The following is a 6,923-nucleotide window of genomic DNA, read 5'->3' as shown; positions in this document are numbered from 1 at the left end:
TCCCCCAATACAATTTTGTTTATCATATTATATATTTCTGATCAATTTGTCCATGTCTGATAAAGGTATAATAAAAAAAAAAAAAACCTCACAAAAATAGCGTTTTAAATTAAGTTCTTAACTTTCTAACAATTTTACACTTTTGGTACATTTAAATTTATTTCTGGTGAATTTTCTTCTTAAAAGAAAGTTTTGCCTTTTATCAATAGTCATTTCTCTTTGACCTGCTTAAAGCATTAAACCTTGAAGAAACCAACAGCATGATCTGCTTTCTTTTTGCTTGCTTTACTTAATATTTTTTTGCTTTAGTTATCTTAATATTTTTCAGTTATATCCCTTAGATTTAAGAGTTTCTGTTTTGAACGGTGTAAAACTAGCTTTTGTTTCTTCACTGTATTTTGATTATGCCCGTCTTTCAAAAAGGTGATTTGGACCACTGAGATATTTGACTTATTCCCACCTTATTACCTTAATCTTAGTCCTTCTATCACTTAGACTGTTGCTAAGAGTTATTCACTTCAACTTTACCACTGTTTTGGAAGATATATTCTCCTTTTTGGTATCATTAAAGTGGAAGTGGTTGCCTGAGGAAGCTTTACAAATGGCTAGGGAAAGAAGAGAAATGAAAGGCAAGGGAGAACGTGAAAGACATACCCAACCGAATGTAGTGTTTCATAGAATAGAAAGTAGACATAAGAAGCTCTCTTTAAATGAACAATACAAAAAAAAAAAAAAAAAAAAAATACAGGAAAACAATAGAACGGGACAGACTAAAGATATCTTCAAGAAAATTGGACATGTGAAGGGAACATTTCATGCAACTATGGACATGAAAAAGGACAGAAATTGTAAGGACCTAACAGAAGCATAAGAGGTTAAGAAGTGGCAAGAATACACAGAAGAACTATACACAGAAAGTCTTAATGAACTGAATAACATGACAATGGTGTAGAGTCAGACATCCTGGAGTGTGAAGTCCACACTCCAGGGCCTTAGGAAGCATTACTATGAACAAAGCTAATGGAGGTGATTGAATTTCAGGTAAGCTATTTAAAATCTTAAAGGACGGTGCTACTGAAGTGCTTCACTCATTATGTCAACAGATTTAGAAAACTCAGCCATGGCCACTGGGCTGGAAAAGATGTTTTCTTTCCAAATCCAAAGAAGGGCACTGCCAAAGAATGTTCAAGCTACCATACACGTGAACTCATTTCACATGCTAGCAAGGGTATGCTCAAAATCCTTCGACCTACGTTTCAGCAATGCATGAATTGAGAACTATCAGATGTACAAGCTGGGTTTAGAAAAGGTAAAGGAATGAGAGATCAAAGTGCCAACATGCACTGAATCATGGAGAAAGCAATGGAGTTTCAGAAAAACATCTACTTCTGCTTTGTTGTTTATGCTAAAGCCCTGACTGTGAATCACAACAACCTGGAAAATTCTTAAAGAGATACGAGTACCAGACCACCTTACCTATCTCCTGAGAAACCCGTATGCTTCTACCAGAAGCAACATTTAGAACTGGACTCTTGGGATACCGGTATGCAGGTCAAGAAGCAACAGTTAGAACCAGACTTAGAACAATGGGCTGGCTCAAAAATGGGGAAAGGAGTATGATAAGACTGTATATTGTCACCCTGCTTACTTAACTTATATGCAGAATACAACATGCGAAATGCTGGGCTGCATGAATCACGAGCTGGAATCAAGATTGCTGGGAGCAATATCAGGAACCTCAGATAGGTAGATGATACCACTCTGTTGGAGGAAAATGAAGAGAAACTAAAGAGCCTCTTGATGAAGGTGAAGGATGAGAGTGAAAAAGCTGGCTTGAAACTCAACATTAAAAGAATTTAAGATCATGGAATCTGGTCCTATCACTTCATAGCAAATAGAAGGGGGAAAGTGGAAGAAGTAACCGATGTAATTTACCTGAGCTCCAGAATCACTACAGGCAGTGACTGCAGCCATGATATTAAAAGATGCTTGCTCCTTGGAAGAAAAGCTATGACAAACCTAGACAGTGAATTAAAAAGAGAGACATCACTTTGCCAACAAAGGTTCATCTAGTCAGAGCTATCATTTTTCCAGAAGGCATGTATGGATGTGAGAGTTGGACCATAAAAAAGGCTGAGTGCTGAACTGTGGTGCCAGAGAAGACTCTTGAGTCCCTTGGACATCAAGGAGACCAAATCAGTCAACACTAAAGAAAATCAACCCTGGATATTCATTGGAACGACTGAAGCTGAAATTCCAATACTTTGGCTACTTGATGCAAAGAGCTGGCTCATTGAAGAAGACTGTAATGTTGGGAAAGATTGAGAGCAGAAGGAGAAGGGAATGACAGAGGATGAGATGCTTGGAAGGCATCACCGACTCAATGGATACGAGTCTGAGCAAACTCTGGGAGATAGTGAAGGACATGGTAGCCTGGCGTGCTGCAGTCCATGGGGTCACAAAGAGTAGGAAATGACTTGGTGACTGACCAATCCTCCTTTTAGTTCACTCACTGAAATTTTTAATAGGAAAATTTTATTCTGTAGTGAGGACCTCAAGTCTGTATATTATCATCTTTATGAATTTTGTTAATATTATCATCTGTCTCATTAACAATTCTGTTTTATCAGAGTTTTCCTAGTTTAGGTATTCTATTTTCTATGCCTTCTTTGAATTCTAGATATCCTATATGTGTCATTACTTATTTTTGCCTTCTCAGGGTTTGTTGTATTCTTGAGGTTCACATTACACCAAGGGAATCTATCAAACACTAATAAAATGACAGAGCTATCTGTGTACTGGTGAAATGTTGAGGTACCTGCTAGTAAACTGGCAACATTTAGCTGAGTTACCAGGGGAAATCTCTTTGCCCTGGTACTCCCAAGACTAAAGGGTTATAGCTCCCAGTTTCAGGAATGGGAATAGTTCTACATAGCTCTGGGAGATCTAGCAGGTCTTTCTAGAAACATACAGTTGGGACACCATGGAGGGCTCCAAGTCTTATCCCTGCCTTTGGTTCTTGGGCCCTGTCTAGTCCAGAAAGGAACAAAGAGCTGTGCCTCAGTAAAGATTATGGTCCACATATGCATCTCACTTTTCCTGTTGCTATCCCACTAGAGAGAAGAATAAAAATTGGAAGATGTGAGCAGAAATAACAGAATATTGCCTAATATAATTTATCATTTTATCTTTTAATAGTGGAGTTTAGTTCATGTGCACTAATTATGTTCTTTATTTTCTTTTGCTACATAAATAAGTATTTATTTTCTTTAATTTTTTGCCATGACATGCAAAGCATAAGTATTACTTTAAGCTATGTCTGCAGTTGCATTGGGCTTCCCTGGTAGCTCAGATGTTAAAGAATCTGCCTGCAATGCAGGAGACTTGGGTTTCATCCCCTGGAGAAGGGAATGGCTACCAACTCCAGTATTCTTGCTTGGAGAATCACATGGACAGAGGAGCATTTGAGTTTAATGGACATATATTTAATCCTACTTTTTTTCTAATTATTAAGGCATCCATTTTTGTTTATAAATAAAATGTTTGGAGATTAGAGGATATCAGAATCAGATACCTGTGGAATCAGAATCCTTGTGGTCCTGTTTGGTGTTCATCACTTACTGTGTGACTTGATTAATTTCCACATCTATAAAACGAGGACATAAACCTCATCAGGTTGATCTATGGATTAAATGAGATAATAAAGGCAAGAAACCTAGAACGGTGCTAGAATTGTACCTAAAACATAAGAATCTGGGAAATACCATGATCATTCTTATCAATAATAGTTACATCCATCATTTTTTAAAATTCTTAACTCAATCTTTTCTTTGGTTTCCATGATTACCTCCATCCTTTTATGTAAGTTTTTACATTGAGTATTCCTTTATAATATTGACTGGGGAACATATGCATTTACAGAAAAGTTTTCATCATAAATCTAGTCCATTAGAGATCTAACACCAAATTCTTGTGGAAACAAAGCAAAACACTCTGCTTTGCAACCTATCTGCTTATTTTTAACAATGTAATTTATCATGAGAGTGGATGATAACAATGATAAAGATATGCATACGGCATTATGCTATGCTACTATTGTTGGTGACAGGGGAAAGAAAGGCTAATATTCTTAAACAAAGTAAATTATAACCAATTACTGGAACTCCTCAGTAAAGTCTAGGTTTCATAGATATAGGCTCTAATCACTCTGAACTACCTTTATTCATGAAATTTCTGTGGAATGATAAACCCAAATTTTCCATTTAAAATGTTTTTTTAATGTTTTCCAATAGCAAGAGGTTTTTTATGAACACAGTTATCAACACATATGGACATTTCTGTTCTTTATTTTAATTCATTTCCTGGTCAACTGGGATGAATAGTTAAGTAATTTTCTCTCAGAAAAAAGTCTATATTGTTATGTCTGAATAGGAAAAGAGTTTTCTTTCTTTCTTTTTTTTTTTTTTAAGATAGAAAGATTTTCTTTATTAATGACCCCAACCGTACTTCTTTAGATACAGGAGTTTTGAACTCAAATACTTAGAGAAAACAAGTTAAGATTGCATTATCCTGCAACTCATTACCAGTAACATATTGCAAAGCAAAACAGCTTGGAAAAGAGGGGGAGGGAAAGGGGAGTGAGGGAGGGAAGATAAAGAAAAGGAATTAAGTTGATCAAGTGGAATTCTTTTTTTTTTTTTAATTCTTGGGAACCATGAAGTCCTTGCAAGCACAGCTCGTTTTTGCAGATTATTTTCCAAACGTGTACAAAATGGAACCAAAACGGAGAATCCCTTAAGAACCTGAAGAGGTGCAACATTAAAAGCTACGATTATCCAGTAGCAAGTGTTCCAGCCTTCAGTTGCCAGCCGCTTCCTCTTCCTGTTCCCAAGAGTTAGCGGGATGAAAACGTCTTCCCCGTGACTGTTTTCATTTCCTTTTTCTCGGCATCTGGGCGTGCACGGTTCAGCACCTTGAGGAAGTCTGATGTTTTTGCCCGCATACGTGTGTGAATATAGGCCTTAGAGCACTTGATGTGGTAGTGCAGGTAGTCCCGGAACGTGTGGATCAGGTTGATGGTGTTGTCTCGAGCACTGGCGTTGGTGTGGCGAGGGAACAGCACGAAGGTAATGTAGCCGATGTTGTCACCCACGGCGGCATCGGTATCTTTCAGCTCTAGGGGAGGTTCCCTGTGGCTGAAGAGGACCTGTGGGGCTGTGTGGCTGGCTCTGCGTCCTTCTTTGAACTCCTGCATGAACACCTTTCCAATGACCACATCGTCGTCATCCTTAAACACTGTGCTGAAGACTACTGTGACTCTGTCCTTTTTTGACTCAACATACATGGTCTCATCATCCCTATAATGGATAACTGCCCTGTTCTCCCCTTCCTTGCCCTCTTCTTGGAACTGGAAGTATTTCTCAAAGACAGAGGCAAAACAGTTTCCTTTCAACATGCCAGCCTGATGCACGATGGAATCCTTGGATGCAGGCAGATTTTCAAGGTCGTATAACAAAGAGACATTGTATCCTGATTCTGGATTTACCAAGTAACTTCCGTACACTCTCTTTAATAACTCATCAGCACCATGTGCCTGAAGTTCCTTGTAGAATTTCAAAGAAATACTGACCATCACTTTTGTTTTGTCTCCATTAGGATTTGAAATATGATAGAGGACTCCATCAAAATCTGCAAATGTTACTTCTACAGCTTCTGGTTTGTTTCCGGCGGCCGCGTTCTCGAACTTGAGCGCGAGCGTCTCCTCGATGATGCGGTTGTTCACCTCCAGCAGGATCATGGCGGCGGCTGGTCCCTGAAGCCTGAACCCGCCTGCCGAGCCGCCGCCGCTGCCGCTGCCGCCTCACCGACAAGCCTGGTCCCCCTGGAAAAGAGTTTTCTAGCACTTTCTGCATTTATTATAATTTAATCACAGAAAAATTGTATTGAAAACTTTCTTTTTTCCTTCCTGGAAGTCTGGAAGATTATTTTACTTTTACAGTGAAAAAGAATGTATTTCTAAAATTTATCTATGTATAAGCTCCATCCACCTCCTCTCCCCCCAACATTGGTTGATATTTTACATGAAATCCCTTTTAATCTGTGTATTCATATATTTGTATAATTAAGAACATTTTTATTATTTTACTGTATTTTACCAGTTTTTCTATTGTTTTCTTCTTATAATTCTTAAGTGGAATCTCCCTTTTCTGTTCTTTCATATACAACTGCCCTATCATTTTTACCTGAGAACTTCAATAGCTCTTATAAATTCAATAAAATATCTCTTTGCTGCCCTAACATCACGCTGTTCTCTGAAACCAAATTCTCCCATGAATCTTCTGAAGTAGACTTTTTTTTTTCTTACTTCCCACCTATATCATTGCCAGAAGGTGAAAGGGTCTCCCTGTTTGCCATTATTTTTGAACAATCCATTTAATCTACTTCTCCACTAAAGCAAAAGCAAAACCAAACAAAATCTCTTCTTTGAAACATAGGCCATCCAGCTACAGTACGTTATGCTCTGCTTTTTGGTGTATCTATCAACCTTCTATCACTCCCCTGCATTGACTGAAGGGATGGACTAGATTCAGACTTTATAGGAACCTATGTAATGAATCCTTTTTCTCATGCTTTTTTCTTGATATTCTCTTGGACTCTGACTTTTAACAGTTGGACTGTCATGTATCTAGAAGGATATCTCTGGATTTTTCTACTTTTGAGTTCACTGTGCTTTTTAATGCTTAGATTAATGTCCAGCATTGCATTTGAAGTGTTTCCAGTCATTATTTCTTAAAATATTTTTTCTGTCTCCCTCATCACTCTTTCTGGAACTTCTAGTATGTGTATGTTGGTATGCTTTATTCCTGCAAAATTTTTGCATTGCACTTTTAATAATGCCCTTTACATTTTATGATGGTCTATGA

At 37.9% G+C, this 6,923-nt stretch overlaps 1 pseudogene; it reads right to left on the bottom strand.

Moving 5' to 3' along the window:
• Positions 1-4,465: 4,465 nt before the first annotated feature.
• On the bottom strand, positions 4,466-5,876 carry LOC136159464 (actin-related protein 2/3 complex subunit 2 pseudogene; annotated as a pseudogene).
• Between the last annotated feature and the right edge of the window lie 1,047 nt (positions 5,877-6,923).

Source organism: Muntiacus reevesi, chromosome 1 (genome assembly GCF_963930625.1).
Source record: "Muntiacus reevesi chromosome 1, mMunRee1.1, whole genome shotgun sequence".
Taxonomy (NCBI): domain Eukaryota; kingdom Metazoa; phylum Chordata; class Mammalia; order Artiodactyla; family Cervidae; genus Muntiacus; species Muntiacus reevesi.
Note: the sequence above shows the minus strand (reverse complement) of the source record. Positions and strands in the feature narration are given on the sequence as shown.